Genomic DNA, 23113 nt, shown 5'->3' on the forward strand with positions numbered 1-23113 from the left:
GATTGGGGAAGGACGGGGAAGAAAGTCGGCCGTGCCCTTTTAAAGGAACCATCCCGGAATTTGCCTGGAGCGATTTAGGGATATCACGGAAAACCTAAATCAGGATGGCCGGACGCTGGATTGAACCGTCGTCCTCCCGAAAGCGAGTCTAGTGCCTAACCACTGGGCCACCTCGGTCGGTGCTACGGAGGAGAATGGGAGTGTTGTCAAGATGGACATCTATAACTCAGACGCGAATGACATCAATATTTATTAATTATTTACTAAATATCGTGGTTACTGTCGATGTGGTGCGCCAGCGACATACTTTTTATGTAAACAACAATTGTTTTGATACTTTGCACGAGTAGTAAACTGAATAATCTATAACACGATAATTGTTACCACAATCGCGGAACGAACGTAGCCAAATGACTACTGAAGGTAGACTAAAATGCTCAGGTATCCATGCACCACGGATGCTTTTGATGGTTTGTAGGTGCTTTCGAGGCTGAAGCTCTGACAACAGAGAAATAACGTTTGATATAATTCGACAATAATTCTTCTAACGTCCACCAGTGTTCAGCATTCTGTTGTTTGTAACAATATTTGGTGGCTTACATACCATTAATTCTTAAACAGCGGTTGCAACACAACACATAATACCGAAACACATACAGGGTGTTTCCAAAAGGACCGGTATATTTGAAACGGCAATACAAACTAAACGAGCAGCGATAGAATTACACCGTTTGTTGCAATATGCTTGGGACAACAGTACATTTTCAGGCAGATAAACTTTCGAAATCACAGTAGTTACAATTGTCAACAACAGATGGCGCTGCGGTCTGGGAAACTCTATAGTACGATATTTTCCAGATATCCACCATGCGTAGCAATAATGTGGCGTAGTCTCTGAATGAAATTACCCGAAACCTTTGACAACGTGTCTGGCGGAATGGCTTCACATGCAGATGAGATGTATTGCTTCAGCTGTTCAATTGTTTCTGGATTTTGGCGGTACACCTGGTCTTTCAAGTGTCCCCACAGAAAGAAGTCACAGGGGTTCATGTCTGGCGAATAGGGAGGCCAATCCACGCCGCCTCCTGTATGTTTCGGATAGCCCAAAGCAATCACACGATCATCGAAATATTCATTCAGGAAATTAAAGACGTCGGCCGTGCGATGTGGCCGTGCACCATCTTGCATAAACCACGATGTGTTCGCAGTGTCGTCTAAGGCAGTTTGTAGCGCCACAAATTCACGAAGAATGTCCAGATACCGTGATGCAGTAATCGTTTTGGATCTGAAAAATGGGCCAATGATTCCTTTGGAAGAAATGGCGGCCCAGACCAGTACTTTTTGAGGATTCAGGGACGATGGGAGTGCAACATGGGGCTTTTCGGTTCCCCATATGCGCCAGTTCTCTTTATTGACGAAGCCGTCCAGGTAAAAATAAGCTTCGTCAGTAAACCAAATGTTGCCCACATGCATATGGCTCTGAGCACTATGGGACTCAACTGCTGTGGTCATTAGTCCCCTAGAACTTAGAACTACTTAAACCTAACTAACCTAAGGACATCACACACATCCATGCCCGAGGCAGGATTCGAACCTGCGACCGTAGCAGTCGCACGGTTCCGGACTGCGCGCCTAGAACCGCGAGACCACCGCGGCCGGCCGCCCACATGCATATCGCCGTCATCAATCCTGTGCACTATATCGTTAGCGAATGTCTCTCGTGCAGCAATGGTAGCGGCGCTGAGGGGTTGCCGCGTTTGAATTTTGTATGGATAGAGGTGTAAACTCTGGTGCATGCGACGATACGTGGACGTTGGCGTCATTTGGCCCGCAGCTGCAACACGGCGAACAGAAACCCGAGGCCGCTGTTGGATCACCTGCTGCACTAGCTGCGCGTTGCCCTATGTGCTTGCCGTACGCGGTCGCCCTACCTTTCTAGCACGTTCACCCGTCACGTTCCCAGTCCGTTGAAATTTTTCAAACAGATCCTTTATTGTATCGCTTTTCGGTCCTTTGGTTACATTAAACCTCCGTTGAAAACTTCGTCTTGTTGCAACAACACTGTGTTCTAGGCGGTGGAATTCCAACACCAAACACCAGAAAAATCCTCTGTTCTAAGGAATAAACCATGTTGTACACAGCACACTTGCACGTTGTGAACAGCACACGCTTACAGCAGAAAGACGACGTACAGAATGGTGCACCCACAGACTGCGTTGTCTTCTATATCTTTCACATCACTTGCAGCGCCATGTGTTGTTGATAATTGTAACTATTGTAATTTCGAAAGTTTATCCGCCTGAAAATGTACTGTGGTCCCAAGCATATTGCAACAAACGGTGTATTTCTATAGCTGCTCGTTTAGTTTTTATTGCTGTTTCAAATATACCGGTCATTTTTTAAACACCCTGTATAAAGGACATTAAAATGAAGAGAAATATGGAAAAAAAGTAAGTAGACAGTTTATTATTTCAGTGTTGATATACCGGGTAATCAAAAGTCAGTATAAATTTTAAACTTAATAAACCACGGAATAATGTAGACAGAGAGGTAAAAATTGACACTCATGCCTGGAATGACATGGGGTTTTATTAGAACCGAAAAAAACAAAGTTCACAAAATTTCCGACAGATGGCGCTGGACAGCAAAACTGCTACCATGACGAGTGAGAGGTACGCCAGATACGTTACAGAATCGCATCATCCCCAGCCTGGCTGATAAATACCAGCTGGAACGTACGATGTGCATGCAGGATGGAGCTCCACCCCATATTGCTAGACGAGTGAAAGATCTTTTACGCGCGTCGTTTGGTGATGATCTTGTGCTCAGCCACCACTTTCGTAATGCTTGGCCTCCCAGGTCCCCAGACTTCAGTCCGTGTGATTGTTGGCTGAAGTCGCAAGTGTATCGTGATCGACCGACATCTCCAGGGATGCTGAAAGACAACATCCGAGGCCAATGCCTCACCATAACTCCGGACATGCTTTACAGTGCTGTTCACAACATTAGTCCTCGACTACAGCTATTGTTGAAGAATGATGGTGGACATATTGAGCACTTCCTGTAAAGAACATCATATTTGCTTTGTCTTACTTTGTAATGCTAATTATTGCTATTCTGATCAGATGCAGCGCCATCTGTTGGACATTTCTTGAACTTTTGTATTTTTTGGTTCTAATAAAACCCCATGTCATTCCAAGCATGTGCGTCAATTTGTACCTCTCTATTTATATTATTCCGTGATTTATTCAGTTTTCCAATTCATACTGACTTCTTGATCATCCGGTATTCAGCCCACTATGAGACAAGACTGTCACTGGCTTCATGGAAAAATCTCTGCTGTTGCCTCAACAACTATGATTGTATTCAGGCGTGCGCCTCTTCGCCGGAAGCATGTGGGCCCAACGATATGTCCTTCCTAAGGATGATTCAAGTATGCTGCAGAAGATTCGCTAGGAAACCCTTACACGTTATCCATACAGTCCCGATCTCTCCCCACGCGACTTGCATATTTTTGGAGCCCTGAGGAAACACACTGATGCCGTTTATTTGCTTCGGAGGAAGAGATGCACGCCTGGGCACAATCATGATAGGCAACAGCAAACATTTTTCCATGAATGCATTGACTGTCTTGTTTCAGAGTGAGATGAATGTATAAACTATTATGGAGATTGCTTTTGAAATAATAAAGAGAATATTAATTTTTCCCATGTGTCTCGTTTTCATTTGACTGCCACATATATTTAGGAGTCACGACGTCGAGTGACAATATCTTCTGCAAAACATCATGAAGCAAACCGACAAGTGAATGATTTCAGCCGGCCGATGTGGCCTAGCAGTTCTAGGAGCTTCAGTCTGCAACCGCGCTACCGCTACGGTCGCAGGTTCGAATCCTGGAAGTGTGTGATGTCCTTAGGTTAGTTAGGTTTAAGTAGTTCTAAGTTCTAGGGGACTTATGACCTCAGATGTTAAGTCCCATAGTGCTCAGAGCCATTTGAACCATTTTTTGAATGATTTCAATATGACTATAGCTGACTGAACGAGTTACAAGTCGAAGTATGAGAGACCAAAGCAGTGTCGTCTGAGCCACATTTTCAGCTATCAGACCCTTATTGACACGTGAGCCCAGCCTACTTTCAGTGTGAGTAGTGACGAAGTAAGTCACGTCGAACGTTACTACTGGACTCGCGGTCGGGTGGATAGCAGCCACCCGTATTTACATTTTCCAAGGTATACCTAAAATTAATAACTATGTTATTGTTCTTGTGGTCTTCAGTCCTGAGACTGGTTTGATGCAGTTCTCCATGCTACTCTATTCTGTGCAAGCTTCTTCATCTCCCAGTACCTACTGGAGCCTACATCCTTCTGAATCTGCTTAGTGTATTCATCTCTTGGTCTCCCTCTACGATTTGTACCCTCCACGCTGCCCCCAGTACCAAATTGGTGATCCCTTGATGCCTCAGAACATGTCCTACCAACCGATCCCTTCTTCTAGTCAAGTTGTGCCACGAACTCCTCTTCTCCCCAATTCTATTCAATACCTACTCATTAATTATGTGATCTGCCCATCTAATCTTCAGCATACTTCTGTAGCACCACATTTCGAAAGCTTTTATTCTCTTCTTGTCTAAACTATTCATCGTCCATGTTTCACTTACATACATGGCTACACTCCATACAAATACTTTCAGAAACGACTTCCTGACAGTTAAAGCAATACGCGATGTAAACTAATTTCTCTTCTTCCGAAACGCTTTTCTTGCCATTGCCAGTCTACATTTTATATCCTCTCTACTTCGACCATCATCAATTATTTTGCTTCCCAAATAGCAAAACTCCTTTACGACTTTAAGTGTCTCATTTCCTAATCTAATTCCCTCAGCATCACCCGATTTAATTCGACTAAATTACATTATCCTCGTTTTGCTTTTGTTGATGTTCATCTTATATCCTCCTTTCAAGACACTGTCCATTCCGTTCAGCTGCTCCTCCAAGTCCTTTGCTGTCTCTGACAGAATTACAATGTCTTCGGGAAACCTCTTAAGTTTTAATTTCTTCCGAATTTTTCTTTTGTTTCCTTTACTGCTTGCTCAATATAGAGATTGAATAATATAGGGGAGAGGCTACAATCCTGTCTCACTCCCTTCCCAACCCCTGCTTCCCTTACATGGCCCTCGACTCTTATAACTGCCATCTGGTTTCTGTAAAAATTGTAATAATGGTTGATAATAGTTAATAACCAGACGTCATAAAAACACACAGAAGGTAATGTTAATAGCGAGTCGCTCATCCGTGTACCTTCACAGCGCGTTACGGAATGATGGGGGAATGCTTCCGATAAGACATTAATTCACCTGTCTAGCAGTGCTACCCAAAATAGTTGTTATGCAGTTGATGCTGGGTTCATTGAACGTGCACTGGTATCAATAGCATCCTGTAAAGTCTGAGTTGGATTAAGAGTGGATTATCTGGGGCCAAGTGAATTCACTGGAGTGTTAACATGAATCCTCAACCAAACAGCAGTTACACGTCGCATTGTCATGTGAAACGAGGCATCTCCCTAAGAGTGTTATGCTGCCAGAAAGGAATGAAGATGGACTGCAGGAGAGTCCACATAATGTGCACCTGTCATTGTCCTTGCAGCTTTAGAGAGCGCCCTATTTGGGACCATAGCACCAGACCGCAAATCAGTATTTTCCTACGTAGCACAATCTTGTGAAAAAGAAAGGTATATGGCTCTACAGGACATTCGCCACACTCGAATCATCAGCGCGATACAACTGGAACTGCGATACTTCGGACCATTCCAAACGCCGCCATGTTCAAGTGATGATATTCGTGGGCCACGGAAGTTTTTGAGCCCTGTGTCGAGATGTCTACAAGGGGATACAAGTCAGTCGTCAGCTATTGAAGATTCAACGGTGTATTTGTCTACGTACAACTATCACAAATGGATCACTGAGGCTCTACTTCGAAATCGGCAGCGATCTGACTTAACAGCCGACCACATGTCTCTGCATCAAAAACTCCTTTTCCTGTGCGGCGGTTTACATTCACGCAAACATTGTCTCTGAGGTATTGAAAAATCATTGTAGACACTGTTGATCTCGAGAACCCCCACACCTCCCCCCCCCCCCCCCGAACTCTTTCGTTATCTCCGACACTGAATGATCCATGTGCCATTCACTGATTATCATCCCACTTTTAAAGTCACCTCACGGAGTGCTGCCGTGTTCACTGCACTCCTGTTTGTAAGAGACTACTCTGATGTCGTGTCTACACTCGGACCATACACTGCACATTGCCGTAACATTGCGATGTCATGCACAGTTCATCTTCAAATGAGAAAAGTCTTACCGGCACTTTGGCCATTAATTTTTAGTCGCTTAAGACAAACGCTATGGTAACTATATTAAAGTGAACACTGCCAATTTCGTTCCACATAGTTTCCAAAGTCGAGATTGTGTTCTGTCTCTAACAACCTGTTAAATCTTCATATTTCTTCTTTCCTCGACCATACTACATGACAACTTCGGACCACAAAGAGCTAGTAGGAGTAGCTTCTAAGATAAACAGTTTTCTGCGTGGAGTGGTTCAAATGGGTCTGAGCACTATGGGACTTAACATCTGAGGTCATCAGTCCCCTAGAACGTAGAGCTACTTAAACCTAACTAATCTAAGGACATCACACACATCCATTCCCGAGGCAGGATTCGAACCTGCGACCGTAGGGGTCGCGCGGTTCCAGACTGAAGCGCCTAGAACAGCTCGGCCACACCGGCCGGCTCTGCGTGCAGTGTATAGCTTGTATTGAGTATCTGAAATTCATAGGATATGCATAGGGTAAGATGGAGAGGGGGAGGAAGGCTACAGTTTGATTTGCCAGCAATGGCGACCTCTTTAGAGACGAATCATTAGCGCAAATTGGAAGTGTATCAGGAATAAATCGGCAGAGTCTTCTTGGTGGAAACATCTTTCTTCGGAAGTTATTAAGCTTTACATTGGAATCAACAGTGTTGTATGTGGACTGTCAGCACTAGGACGTGTCGTTCAAGTTGCTCTGTAGAAGAGTGCTGCATTTCGTCTCCATCCTCTTGGGGTTTTGTTGGGAACAAATTTGGACAAAATTTATAGATGCCATCACCAGCTGTATCGTACATTTCTGTATGCTATATATCACCGCTTTATGCAACGATAGTTGGCGAAACTTGTGTTTTGCCTAACTGAGACATTCATGTCCTAATTTCGAACATACATTATCAGTGTGAAACTACGTTTTCATGTTTCATTTATAGTGTATCAAAATTCATTTATCTTGAAGAACTTTCTTAACATTTTATACGAAATGCTTTGTGCTATATTTATTTTTTCAAAGTAATATATGATCTGGGAAAAGAGGGGAAGAAGAAGGAATAGCGTATAATGTCCCTTCGGAAAATGTATTGTAATGGACGAAGTACAAGCTAAGACTTAACCAAAAAAACCTAAAACTGAATGACGGGTCAGTCATCAGAAATTCGCTTTCCCAGAAAATGAATACATCATGTGGAAACTACTGTATAACGCCTGATATATCGTATTACGTTCATGCGCTGCAGGAGGTAGTAGTAATGGGAAGAATTAAAGGATGACGGTGACAATGAGAAAGGGGAGGAAAATGGGTGTGTCAAAATAGTACGCAGCTTATGGCTACTATGTAAAATCGGGCTGGCCGGTGTGGCCGAGCGGTACTAGACGCGTCAGTGTGGAACCGCACTGCCGCTACGGTCGCAGGTTCGAATCCTGCTTCGGGAATGGATGTGTGTGATGTCCTTAGGTTAGTTAGGTTTAAGTAGTTCTACGTTCTATGGAACTGATGACCTAAGACGTTAAGTTCCATAATGCTCAGAGCCATTAGAACCAATTGGCATCTACATCTACAACTACATGATTACTCTGCAATTCACATTTAAGTGCTTGGCAGAGGGTTCATCGACCCACAATCATACTATCTCTCTACCATTCCACTCCGGAACAGCGCGCGGGAAAAACGAACATCTAAACCTTTCTGTTCGAGCTCAGATTTCTCTTATTTTATTTTGATGATCATTCCTACCTATGTAGGTTGGGCTCAAAAAAATATTTTCGCATTCGGAAGAAAAAGTTGGTGACTGAAATTTCGTAAATAGATCTCGCCGCGACGAAAAACGTCTTGGCTTTAATGACTTCCATCCCAACTTGCGTATCATATCTGCCACACTCACTCCCCTATTAAGTGATAATACAAAACGAGCTGCCCTTTTTTGCACCCTTTCGATGTCCTCCGTCAAAACCACCTGGTAAGGATCCCTCACCGCGCAGCAATATTCTAACAGAGGACGAACGAGTGTAGTGTAAACTGTCTCTTTAGTGGACTTGTTGCATCTTCTAAGTGTCCTTCCAATGAAACGCAACCTTTGGCTCGCCTTCCGCACAATATTATATATGTGGTCTTTCCAACTGAAGTTGTTCGTAATTTTAACACCCAGATACTTAGTTGAATTGACAGCCTTAAGAATTGTACTATTTATCGAGTAATCGAATTCCAACGTATTTCTTTTGGAAATCATGTGGATCACTTCACACTTTTCCTTATTTAGCGTCAACTGCCACCTGCCACACCATACAGCAATCTTTTCTAAATCGCGTTGCAACTGATACCTTACTAGACGGCAAATTACAGCATCATCTGCCCAGACTGTCACCCAGGTCATTTATATAGATCAGAAACAGCCGAGATCCCAGGACGCTTCCCTGGGTAACACCTGATATAACTTCAGTTTTACTCGATGATTTGTCGTCTATTACTACGAACTGCGACCGTCCTGACAGGAAATCACGAATCCCGTCGCACAACTGAGACGATACCCCATGGGCCCACAGCTTGATTAGAAGTCGCTTGTGAGGAACGGTGTCAAAAGCTTTCCGGAAATCTAGAAATACGGAATCAACTTGAGATCCCCCGTCGATAGTGGCCATTACTTCATGCGAATAAAGAGCGATGTTTTCTAAAACCATGCTGATTACGTATCTATAGATCGTTCCCTTGTAGGTGATTCATAATGTTTGAATACAGCATATGCTCCAAAACTCTACTGCAAACCGACGTCAATGAATAGATCTGTAGTTCTATGGATTACTCCTACTACCCTTCTTGAACACTGGTGCGACCTGCGCAATTTTCCAATGTGTATGTACAGATATATCGGTGAACGAGCGGTTGTATATGATTGGTAAGTAGGGAGCGTAATCTGAAAGGAACCTAATCGGTATACAATCTGGACCTGAAGACTTGTCCGTATGAAGCGATTTGCGTTGCTTCGCTACCCCTATGGTATCTACTTCTAAGAAACTCATGCGAGCACCTGTTCATGTTTAAAATTCTTGAATATTCCATAGCCAATAAGTCAGTAAGGAGTGAACATTGAAGCACAGTAGAAAAGCAAAGGCATCTGGCCGTCTTTGATGAACAACAATTCTTAGAGGGTCATACTGATGATGCGCCGAGCTCTGCCAATGGGTTACCTTGTAAGGACATGCAGCGTGGTATCTTCTTCCTGGGAGACACCGGTACCCTGGAAACTACTCCGTGGTCGAAGGCATACTTCTTCACCTGCTGTGTTGTCTCCGTTCGTCTCCAGGAGTATACAGAACCTGTTGCATAAGTGGACATAGAAACTGAAACGTCCCCTTTGAAATAACTAAATGAATTACTGTGCTGATAAACCTCTTACATTATTTGATTTTCAAACAGCTGAGCAAAACTGACATACTCATACATTACTCTTTTTACTTATTCTCATCAACACTAAACTGACACACAATATTTTTAGCGCAACGCAGTCTGACTTTCAAAAATCCCTACAAAGGAATGGCCCTGACTAACATTAACCTATACGTTTCACAAATCACTTACCTCACAAAAATCTTCGTTACTCGAAGTACTGCAATACAGCGAGCGCCACTACTGCCAGCTAAATGAAAGATTAAAACTACTGAAGGCATTAACTACTGATACACATAGTTAGCAAATGAAAGATTTTCATAGAGAACAAACAATGTATTTACCTAAATAGTGTACAAAAGTCATAATATATATATCAGTCCGTGATATCCAATATTACAAATTTACTGTCTCTGATGGACACACGTCCTGATCGTCCGCTCTCATGATTCCGTCGTCTCTCTCCCCACATCCACCACTGCTGGCGGCTCACCTCCAATTGCGCAACGCTGCGCGCTTTTAACAGCCAACTGCCCAACACTACAATAGCCAACAACAATGCAACCCAGCCACAGATTGCACGGAGCACAGCCAGTGATTTTCATACAGAGCGCTACGTGGATTTACCAATAAATGAAACCTAGACAGCCTACTTACATAGCCCCCATGCTCCCCACAAAAAATTTTACAAATTGTTTTGGTCACTGGCCAATGCAGATTTGAGAAAAAAATTTCATAACTACAATAAAAAAGAAATCAAATGCATACACTCTTTAATACAATGTTGGTCAAAAGCTAAAATTTTCTCACAGTCCATAAAGACAGTCCTGATCACTCATCACGGTAAAACTGCAGTATATTTTTTTCTCAAAGTCTGAGCATTAAAGAAAATGCACATTGAAGTAGTGGATTTCCATGCAGTGCTGAAGAAATAGTGTTCTCCTTCCAACGAAAAGACAGTGCTGACTCTAGACATGTAGACAGGTTATGGGCCACAACAGAGCAAAGCCACCGCAGAGTCAGACGAAGTTCTGAATAATATTGGTAGGTAGGTCATCACAGAGCAGACCACTGTAGTCCTATTAGAGATTACGGTATTGGTGGGCCACCAGAGGTGCAGACCCATTGCATTCCTTCTAGAAATAGTGGTATTGGTGGGTCATCAAAGGCGTAGACCCACTGTAGTCCTGGTAGAGATGGCGAGCAGCCATCTGTTGCAACTGTGCAGGTGCACAATCACCATCGAAGAGTCTTGCGGACAATATAGCAAGCCCATAAACCACCACTTGTGCCCTCACAAAGTTTTTGGAATTGTCCTTAGAACCAGCAATGCTGTTAATCAGTCCCTTGTTGAATTATCAACAGACGTGCGAACCCTATCAGTCCCTACTTCTCACATCGAACACTATCAGTCCCTACTTCTCACATATTGTCCTTATACTATGACCAACAGAAACGTGTGCAGTGAAATGTAACTTACAAGTTACTTAATTTGATGAACTGGTGTCAGTTAAAATTTTATAACATAAGAATACAATAACAAAGGTACAAAATACATCATTAAAGAACATAACAATACAGATAACATTGGTAGTAGTACAGGCTTTAAAAAAGAATAGAAATAAACAGATACATCAGTGTTACAGGAATTATGACATAAGTAAGTTTATAAAACAATGAGGATAGTTTTCGAAACATTAATTTCACACATGAGCATTAAAACAGAACAGAATAAATAATGTCTAAACATCTTCACAAAGAAAATAACATAGTATTTGAAAAATTCTACTACATAAATCTTATTGGCTAAACACATAAAGACAAGAAAAAGACAAATACACAAGGTGCATGAACACATAGCGGAATAATACAAAAAGAAAGAGAGGGTTTCGTTTTCAGTGTAACATTTGGTACTGCAGTCCAACCCAAAACTTCATTCCATAGATCTTTCATCTTATTTCAACATTTGTTTCCACCAAATAAAATCCTATCCAAGCATGCTTTCTGTATTTATATGTTCACATATTTCTTACCTCATTATTTATTTTCCATTATCTTACCCCATCATTTATTTCCAAGAAAATCCTACCTAAACCTGTTGTCGTTAAACCCTACTTATTTGTTCATATCCGTTCTCTTATATAGCCTACCCCATCTTAAGCTAACTTAAATCTACTGAGCTCAGATGCTAAACTAAGGTACGAGGCAATGCATCAGCACAAAACAATTACCACAAACAGCAATGACAAGAAATGCAAATTTGCAAAGCAAGCAGCAATAAATATAAATTAGCAAAGCAATTGCAATATTACAACTAACATAAGGCAATGTGCAGCAAACAAGGAAAATAAATCTGTAGGAAATCTGGCTTAAGAGAGTGATACAAAGTCAAATTCAGTAACACTATGCTTGGCAAACAGCAGAAGCAAATGCTATAACTTATAACTAAACATGACAAAGCTCAAGCAGAAAAAATATTACATTAAAGATGGCCATATCTAATACCTATGTCACATCTTAACACTACAGTGATGCATCACCTTGACTTACTCTAGTAGACAAGTTACCAAACTGTAAAAGAAATTATTTTTGCAATTCCTGTGAAGGGAAATGTCTATTTGTGCTCTCTTTTCTACGAAAGTACATCATAAAACTATTCTTTACTGGGTCTGTAGACAGAAAATAGTGATATTAGTACATCAACTAAATTTTATTTTAACCACTGATGCTGCAGCTAGAAACTTGATATTAAACAAAATGAGCAAATATATATATAAAGCAAAATATGAAACGTCATTCACTAGGCAAATGGCGTCTCCAAAGCCAAAAAAATTCTCTCAACTAGAAAGACAATAGATGTAAAATGTTTCTCATCATTTCATTAGGCATATTCGCAAATATCATAAATTAAGAGCTCCACAGTATAATCATATGTTTTCAAGTTTGAGCGTGTCGTATTTGCGATGCTTTCTACAAAGAAATCTCAATCGCGAGGATAATGGCCTCCTTTTTTCTCCACCTGTGCCTCTGAAAGACACACTAATGGCTTTTTTCCAGGCGACTATTGCGCAGCTGGGTGCCCACGACGCATTACGTGAAGGTCACTTAACTTTCTTACCGACACCAGTTTGCACTACAGTGACAATCTCATATAAAAAATTTCACAGGTTGAGAATATGCGTTGCAAATGTGTAGAAACAAAATCCTGTGAATATAACAGTGTGCAAAAAATTTTCGCCTGCATTGTGATACATTCACGGATTTACACACATTTCATAACTCTTAAAGTACGATTCTCAGCTTATTGATCATAAACATACCTCAACAGCATAATACACATTGTCATCGTAATAATAACATCATAAAAACTCAGCCAAATCTCAAAAACGTAGTAGCTTTCTGCAGTAATTTCAAAACCTAAAAAAATTCTCTGCTCATTTCACTAGTGTCATCTACCTCAATCGTACTTTAAAAATCGTGATCCTATACCAAATATATCATTCAAAGCTCTCATAGTATCACAATGGTTCCGCAAAAATATGAACAGCTCACAAAGTACAGACAAAATACAATTTCATAAGTGTGAAGTTATCCAACTTTGTAATTGCGTAAACATGTGTCATTGATGTAGTAAGAAAACATGTTTGTCTCTCTCAGTCAAATGATCAGATAGCTCTGTAATTATGTGTTAGAGAAATATGGTACCGATGTGTAAAGTTGTATAAGCAAATCCACATTAGCTAGGGCTCCTTGTGCTTGCCAGACACATGGTACACAAATAGTTCAAATGGCTCTGAGCACTATGGGACTAAACTTCTGAGGTCATAAGTCCCCTAGAACTTAGAACTACTTAAACCTAACTAACCTAAGGACATCACACACATCTATGCCCGAGGCAGGATTCGAACCTGCGACCGTAGCGGTCGCGCGGTTCCAGACTGTAGCGCCTAGAACCGCTCGGCCACTCAGGCTGGCCATGGTACAAAAGGTAAGCGTGTACCCCCCGGAGGATTAATGTAATTATACCCTCAGGTGTTACAGATTACAGCAGTGGAATGAAATGTATCACGGAAACCCTTTGTATCATTGTAATTCAAAAGTCTTTAAAAATAAATGTTTTAAGTACAAAATTAATCACTCAAATGCGTGTCCTGTAGCGCTAAATGTGCGTCTTGCTGTAAGACAATTCTGTGGAAGTGTCGTATTTATCGTCCTCTGTAAGCAAAGTTCTGCTGAAGTCAATGTACTTACCTCAAGATAAACAAAAGTGAAATGCTTTGCGTATAGATATCTTAGTTATTACGCTTATTACCGTGATGAGGAAAGTACTGTGCTGTAACGTATTGTTGTGCTACGGAAAAGGCTGTCTCATTGTAGCTATACCGCAAAAGTTACTACTAAAAATGTTTTACTTTCCAGAATAATACAGAAAAAGTGTGCAGATATAAAACAGAAACACCACAAAAGCGACATTGTAAATTGTCACTCATTAGTAGCGTCGTAATAAAATCGTGTAGCTAGCACAAGCACATAAACTAACCACTGTGTCATCTGGTATCTCACAGAAAATCCTTTCAATCCAGAATCTATTTTCAAGTAAACCAAAATGTTGCATTAAAATCTCATTAGCAGTACCAGTATATGTTCTAAGTATGTAAGCCTTATAGTCGTTGCGTAATAGTGCAACTAACAAGCAAGAATGTACACACACAATAACACTGTGACGTCTGTTCGCTATAACAATGCATTCGTAATTTCTCTTTAAATAAGTTTTCTTGGTTCTTGACTGGATATTCAACTTCAAACATTGTTGCATTTTAACAGATTCTAAGTCTGACAAAGCATACTAGTAATGTAAAGTGAAAAGTTTTATGGCAAAGACAAAGTTAAAAAGCAGATTATCTTTCAATAAACGGTTTTACACGTGAAATGTGGTGTAAACCTTTACTCTTCCTAGTAAGCAGAGTTTCATCTTCAACGCAATTATCATGTATACGTCAGATTCTGTAATGTTCATTGTAAATTAGAAAGAATTTGTGACTCAAGTGTTTCTTCTTATGTGACAATGAATGAGCTTTAATGAGAACTTTCTGACCAATATATAATTTCTTTGCATTTGCTTTACCGTGTAGTTTTCTCCTTTTGTCTGCTGCAGATTTTATATTTTTAATAGCCAAATCAATTATGTCGAAGTTTACGTGCATTCGGGAAAGGTACAAGCTGTCTGATTCTGTTGGGTGGTTCTTCATTCTTCAGTACAAGAGTAGGTGGTAAAGCAGTGGAGTCATGAGGCATTTCATTCAGCACATTTTGAAATAAGTGTAAATATCTGTCCCAATGCTGATGCTTTCTGTGACAATAAAGTCAGCAAAGCTTATTGATTTCTTTCATAATCCGTTCAGACGGGTTACAATATGGTGAGTACAATGAAATAAAAACATGTTTGATTTTATGGTTCCGAAGCATGCGTGACCAAACAGCAGATATGAATTGCGGTCCGTTATCTGAAATGACTAGCAACGTGGCCAACTTCACGTAAGAAATTTTTAACAAAGGCGTTGGATACAGACCGTCCAGTGGCTTTACGTAACGGAGTGAAAGAAACAAATTTTGAAGTAAGTTCAACAGGGACTAGAACGCACGAAAATCCATTCGATGTTCTGACAAGGGGTCCCAAGAGATCAACAGCAGCAAATTATTTTAATTTAGAAGTAATGATAGGAAACAACGGAGCATGATGTGAGATAGTAGATGGTTTCGCCTTTTGACGAAGTTTACAAATAGACAAGTCTCTTCGAATTCTCTTTTCCATATTGTTAAAATAACAAGTCGTCCGAAGAATATGATAACATTTTCGTGGACCAAAATGTGCATAGCTGAAATGACTGTACAAAATGAGCTTAGTAACAAAATCATCTGGAATGCAAAGTACCCATAGCTTGTCATCAACAGTGCAGCGTTTGAAGAGTATGTTGATTCTAACCAGATAATAATGCCGAATCTGAATGTATGTCTTTTCATGCCATTTTCTTTTGATGTCTTTCCAAATCGGATCTTTATCTTGTCCATAAGCAATGTCCTTTAAAGATTTGGAGATGAAGTTTTCAAAGGCGACTTTCTGAATGTAAAGAATACTGAAATTATTCTCGAGGTTGCTTTCTGTGTTACTTTTCTCAAGCCCAGCCGGTGTGCGTGACAGTGCGTCCGCAACAATGTTCTCCTTGACGGGAATGTAGACTATTGTGAAGTGGTATTCTTGCAGATACCACGCCCTACGTTTTAACCTGTCATGATTTAATTTTGAAGACATAAGAACTTGTAATGCACGATGATCACTGTATACTTTTACGTGCTTACCAGAAAGAAAGAAACGGAATTTGTTAAATGCCCAAACGATAGCTAAAACTTCTAATTCAGTAACGGAATAATTTTTTCAGATTTTGTTAGCACTCGGCTAGCAAAAGCAATGGTTTTCTGAACAGTAGTGTCATTTTCTGTGGCTTCTTGAAATAAATGGGCACCAAGACCGACTTTAGAGGAGTCCGTGCTAAGGCAGAAATCTTGTGACAGATCTGGATGAGCTAGTATTGGCGCGTTAAGTAGCGATTCCTTCAAAGAACGAATTCCAACTGTGCTTGTTCGTCCCAGTTCCAAATAGTACTTTTTCCAGTGAGAGAACAAAGTTTTGGTGTAACTAGAATTTGCATATTCAGAAAACGACGGTAAAAATTTGCGAGACCTAGAAAACTGTGGACTTGTTTTTTTGTGGATGGAATGGGAATACCTCTGATTGCTTCTAACTTTTCAGGATCCGGCTGAATGACGTCAGAAGAAATAATATGTCCCAAAAACTACATTTTTGTCCTACCGAATTCAGACTTTCCCAAGTTAACTGCACTTCCAGATTCTGCAAAAATATGTAACATGCTGTTGAGGATGCGATTATGTTGCTGCCATGGGGCTTCTGCTATCAGAATATCGTCCACATATAAGGTGATGTGACGTTTTAAGAACTCAGGTAATATGGAATTTAGCCCGCGAATGAATGCTGCCGAAGAAATGTTCAAACCAAAAGGAATTTTCCGAAACTGATAACAAACGCCGAAACAAAGGAAAGCTGTGTATTTTCTACATTCTGGATGAAGTTCGATCTGATAAAAGCTGGATCTGAGATCAATAGAAGACAACACTTTTACACCATCAAAATTTTGGAGAAGTTCTTCCAATGTTTTCGGCCTGTCTGTTTCAGGAATGACGATGGTATTGATTTGTCTCGAATCTAAGACAAGCCTGATTGATCCATTTTTCTTTTCAACAACATTTAATGGATTGTTGTATGAGCTAACTGCAGGCTCAATAATGCCCTCGTCAACTATAGATTGTATTTCTGTTCTAACACGGTCCCTATAATATGCCGGAATTACGTATGGTCTAACACAAAATTTAGTATGCTCACGAACACGAGATTGGTATTGAAATCGCTTGATTGTTCCTGTTTTGTGAGTAAAAACTGTGGAATGTGCTTGTAAAATCTCCAAAAGGTCCTGCCTATCAGTGTCATTACAGTTCTCAGTTGTTTGAATTTGATTCTGAATTAACTCATTAGTATCAAATATGCCATCGATATCATCCCTGTCAGTACTTGCAGAGTGATTGTTAGTGTCTAGTTCCGTCACAAATTCCGAACTCTTGTCTAACAGAAGGTAAAGCCGATTAATTTCCTCGTCATGATTTGAGAGCCAATCTTCAAATTTCAAATCTATTGACTTACCTTCATTCTCTAAACTTATTTCAGCATCGTGAAAGTTTAAGATTGCTTTGTATTCATTCAAAAAGTCTACTCCCAATATAATTTCCGTCGACAATAATGGAACAATAAGAACGTTCATAGAGAAGCTGTGGCTTTGACAAAAGAATTCTAAGTTGGTTTGTTGGCGTAAAACTATACTTTTTCCCATGACTGCACCTTATAATTTAATCTTATATAACGGAAAGTGGGGAAATCATTTGATTTGTTGCATTTGCTAAAGGCTGTTTCACTAATTACTGAAATGGGACTGCCAGAGTCAAGTACCGCCGTAAATTTTACATCATTTACTGCAATGTGAATCACACGAAATGCAATGTTGTTATGTTTTACGTCGTATTCCTGGAGTAAGATGTCCCTAGTGTCATCCATTTTTTAAGTAATTACTAGCCACGGCAGCTACGTTGTCAACTTCATAAGTACTTTTTGTGGCTGCCAGCGGTATGAGTCATTGCCTATTGTCTCTCTGATGTCGCGCATCGTTATTGGGATTTAGAGACCTAACTTCTACAAATTCACCTTGTCGAGAGGGCCCTGCCCTGTTTTAATCCCGCCAGTTCTGATGCAATTCAGGTCAGTCGTTACGATCATATCGTCTGTCGTCATGTCGGTAGATTCCATAGTATGTTTCTTGTCGGTCACGTGGTGGAGAATTTCTCCCAGAATCATAACTGCGCGCTGGACCCTTGCATCTAGAGTTATTCTGTCTCCCTTGATAATAATTGTTTTGGTTCCCATATTGTCTGTTTCTCTGATTGTCTCTGTGATATTCACTACCACGGAGAGGTAATATTTCCCTGTAATTATTACTACTCTGCCAACGGTTGTCATATGGGTGGTGTCTGTTTTGGTCACGATTTGTGTTGTGAGAATAGCCTTGTCGTGTCCAGTTATTATTTCTTTCATCGCGGAATTGCGACGGATGTGACCTGTAATTGTTGTGTTCCTGTTTTCGCGTTCCGCGATTGTCAGTGTCAATTTCTAATTCTAGTAAGAGTCCCTGAAAAGCTTCAATGTCGTCTTTGCAACGTCCTGGCAAAATAATATGTCGTAAATGTTCAGCTAATTTGATTAAGCAAATGCGGATGAGTTCTGAGGGGCTGTATGGGTCTGACAGGTATTTATTCTTGTGCAACATGTCTTCAAAATATTTCACAAGATTGGAAAATTCAGATTGTTCGAAATGTTTCATCATTATGATGCTATGTTTTACTCGGTCTTGTGTAGCTTGAGACCATTATGCTGAGAAGAAGCATGATAAAATTCTCCTTCACTGTGGCAATCGTGAATGACCGATCGCTTTCTTACAGCTGGTTCATTCTCTAAGTAGCCACACATAAATTCTAATCTGTGCTCTAATGTCCAGTTGGGAGGAAAACAATGAGAGAATTGATGAAGCCACGCTTGTGGGTGAATGTTGTTGCCGGAATTGTTAAATGTTTTTAATTTACGTGTAGTAACAAACAGCTTATAGTCAAAATCATCATGTCGGCGAGTCGCATATCGGTCATTGTTACTTCGTTTCGGCGGTTCCATCTCAAAATTCGGTGTACCTTGCCAATTTCTTTCATAATTTCCGAAGTACCCCATGTTATTATTTTGTGGCTGTTCCGTACTTCTATGTCCCTCTTCTTGTATTGGAGGGCTAGTGTCCTCTGAAATACGTAATTCTTGTATTACCTTTTGTCAGCTAATCTTGTACTTCCGGGATTTCTCTTTGGTGTTGCGTATCAATTTGATTCTGATTTTGTTTGAATTTCCTAATTTGTTCGCACTCTTCTGTGTCATTAAAGACTACCGGTTTTGTGTCATTCAGATTATCATCTAACTTCGTAGATAAATTATTTAGCTGATCCGAAAGTTCAACTACTTTCTCTGATAATGAACTAATTTCCTCCATGTGTCTTTCTGAACCAATTTTCAGAGTATCTACTGTGTCCTTCAAGTTTTCTTGAGTACTTGTAAGTTGCGTAACCGAATCGGTAGATGCAACTGTGTCAATTTTAGCTGGCAAGGTCTCATGATTTCCATGAACATCTGTAATGCATTTTCATGCCGCGAAAAAATAGGTTGAAAATGCTCACAAATTTGTGTTTTTACGTCATTACAGACTTTCTGACATTTCGACTCAATGTCATGTAACTCAACAGTTAAAACTTCGCGTGTTTGTTCAAGCGTGGTGTCTAACTTCCGAAGATTTTGTTCCATTGTGTCTAACTTTTGGAGCTTTTCCTGTGTTTGTCTCTGATTTTGTTGCATTAATTGCAATAATAATGTATTAGTGTCTGGAATCTGTTTCTCTATGCTTTTTGGCAGTGCATTTTCACCGGCAACATTCACATTTTGACAAGCAGAAAATGTGTTTTCACTCATTTGAGAAAACGGTGAGGACCCAAAACCTGAGTCTACAGTATTTGCAATATTGTGTTCTGTCATTTCGGATTCCTGAGGCGACCTGTTGCCCACATATCGATCGATAATGCTTCCCTGTTCACTATTTGTTTCACTGTCTACACCATTATTTGCCACCCACTCCATTTCCCTATGCAAAATTACCAAATTATTACTTCGAATGTCTGTTAATTCATTACACAGTGGTGCTGATAAGCTACACTCGTCGTCACTATTATTTCTCAGTTTACTTTGGAGCCTAGTGTTATGTTTTTAACACGCCATTATTGTCACAATATTTCACACTATAACATAGAAAAGCACAATTTGAAGAGCAAAAATAAGGGAACACATTAACATAGCACTGAAAATAATATCCAGTTAATCGCAAGCGCAGCTGCAAAATACTTGGTGCAAATCTACATGCATGCCACAACTGTTTTACTGTACAACAATGAAAAGCTGCAACAACAAAGGAGATATTCTCTACAATTACGCCCCAGCAATAAACAAAAGCTACACTAATTACACAAACTACAAGAAAAAAAATCAGAAGATTTCAGTGAGCTATCCTCGGCTAAGGGTCGACATATGAAACGTCCGCTTAGAAAAACTTAATTAATTACTGTGCTAATAAACCTCTTACATTATTTGATTTTCAAACAGCTGAGCAAAACTGAACGTACTCAGACATTACTCTCCTTACTTGTTCTCATCAACACTAAGCTGACACACAATATTTTTAGCGCAACGCAGTCTGACTTTCAAAAATCCCTACAAAGGAATGGCCCTGACTAACATTAACCTATACATTTCACAAATCACTTACCTTACAAAAATCTTCGTTACTCGAAGTAATCCAATACAGCGAGCGCCACTACTGCCAGCTAAATAAAAGATTCAAACCACTGAAGGCATTAACTACTGAGAGGCGTAGTTAGCAAATGAAAGATTTTTATAGAGAACAAACAATGTATTTACCTTAATAGTGTATAAAAATCATAATATATATATCAGTCCTTGATATCCAATATTACAAATTTACTGTCTCTGATGGACACACGTCCTGATCGTCCGCTCTCAAGATTCCGCCGTCTCTCTCCCGACGTCCACCACTGCTGGCGGCTCACCTCCAACTGCGCAACGCTGCGCGCTGTTAACAGCCAACTGCCCAACACTACAATAGCCAACAACAATGCAACCCAGCCACAGACTGCACACAGCACAGCCAGTGATTTTCATACAGAGCGCTACGTGGCGTTACCAATAAAATAACCTATACAGACTACTTACAAAACTATTAAAATAAGCGCCAAAACACGGGCTAAAGAACAAAAGGGCGTCAGTCGGCTGGAAAAAGTGATAATTTGGCTGTAACATACCATGCAAGGGGACCAGGAAAATATCAAATACCTGTCACTGGTATTAAAATTTTATCCAAAGTATAGTCATTACAGTGCATATATAGAGTAGTGACAGGAATCCAGAAGCACAAAATCACTTTCAGCAGAAAAGGAGGAGGACTAAAATTGGTTTTGGTGATAAAAAAGGCAGAGTGCCAACACGTTTGTCTACATGACCCACAATATACGTCGACGCAACACGGCTATCTATCACAATGGACGGATAACGCAGACGATCCGAGCGTTGCACCTTTACGAATAAACAGTAGGGTATTTTCGGGTAGATGAGCGACAGCAGTTTACGCTGCTTCACTTTATAAAACTATTTAATTCGAAAATTAACTATTTAATTCTCAAATGATTCTGAGGATATTATAAAACTATTTACCTTAGAAAATTTATTATTTATACCTCCAGTTATTCTGAGGTTGTCTCACGCAATAGGGGAGAAATATAGAAACGCCAGGCATAAAAATACGCTTTGGTCCACGGCGTAGTTACCAAATGTAGTTGATAGGGTATTCGACAGTTCTCGTCGTTAAATAGTACCGAAACTGGATGACTGCTGGAAACGGCCGCTAGTTGGTACAACAGTGGAAGCCACTGAAAGGGTGACAGAGAAAGCGAGCACAACGTTTTGAGACTGGTACGTGCCAACAAGCATTTCATTGTGGAACAGATGATAACACACACTTGTGTGATATTAGAGATGAGACCCAATACATCTTCGAAGTAGGCATGTTTACACAATGGTATGCATCTGTAGTGCACTGCTTTCACAGAGCAAACAACTGACCGTAATTGTAGGTTTGCATGAGAAGAAAGTTCTCGGACAGGAACGAAAGACAGAGTGTGGAGACCACGTTGTCCTGGCGGATAGGTGGCATCTGGCAATCACCACAGCTTGCAGTGAGCTCGGTGAAAGTGTGAGGTGACTACGAAGTACCGACGTATCATTACTACGCAGCTGAATCTGATCACTTCTATGTGAGAGAATCACCTTGAATGTAACGGGATGACCGACCAATAGGAATAATCGGAGTTCTAATATCGGTCCAGACATTCTGAATGACATGTTATGTGATTTCTCTAAACGATTTTAGAAGAATACATGTCTGTCTCCTTACTGAAGTCATTTGCTTCCTCGTCTCTAATGACCCCTTGACGTTACTAAAAACCCAAATACTTCAATACCGCACTGCACATAATCCAGTGATAACGCAGAGCATATCAACTGTACTTAGTTGCACAAGTTTAGAATTTTAGCCTGTAGATTCTTTAGGCACCGAGTGCCTCTATGACACGTTTCTTCAGCATGAAGGAGATTTTTCATATTATACGTGAGGTACTGGCACTCATCTGGCTTTATTACGCAAAAGAAGTGATTTTTTTCCTTCCCGATGGTCACTCTAAAATTTCAGATAGGTTTAAAACATTATTCATCACAATTATGGGTGCGAATGGGCAACACACTAATAGCAGTCATAAGAGAGTCCGAAGACTATGACTGAAAATTTTTTTGGACATTATCAGTCATTCAGTTAGCTTTTCAAAGATAACGAAAGTCTTCGGTAGGATTTATAGCAATCATAATTGGTTTGACGTCAGCTGCTTTACTCAGATAGGGATGTCTTTACATACACCCGCACCAGAACGGAATATCTTCCAGTCACTAAATATCGGAATATACACTGCCGGAAATAAAAAAAAAAGAAAAATGCACCACCCTCAACAACAAGGTCATTAAGTGATACGACAGGTAATTCGTCA

The 23113-nt window shown here is 40.4% G+C and overlaps 1 protein-coding gene across 1 annotated transcript in view; it reads left to right on the plus strand.

The window, feature by feature from the left end:
- The window catches only part of LOC126298039 (cytosolic carboxypeptidase 6), a 1900625-nt gene that overhangs the window by 1191282 nt on the left and 686230 nt on the right, over window positions 1-23113 (plus strand). The gene's annotated exons all lie outside the window — the stretch shown is intronic.

The sequence above is a fragment of the Schistocerca gregaria genome, chromosome X, assembly GCF_023897955.1.
Source record: "Schistocerca gregaria isolate iqSchGreg1 chromosome X, iqSchGreg1.2, whole genome shotgun sequence".
NCBI classification, from domain to species: domain Eukaryota; kingdom Metazoa; phylum Arthropoda; class Insecta; order Orthoptera; family Acrididae; genus Schistocerca; species Schistocerca gregaria.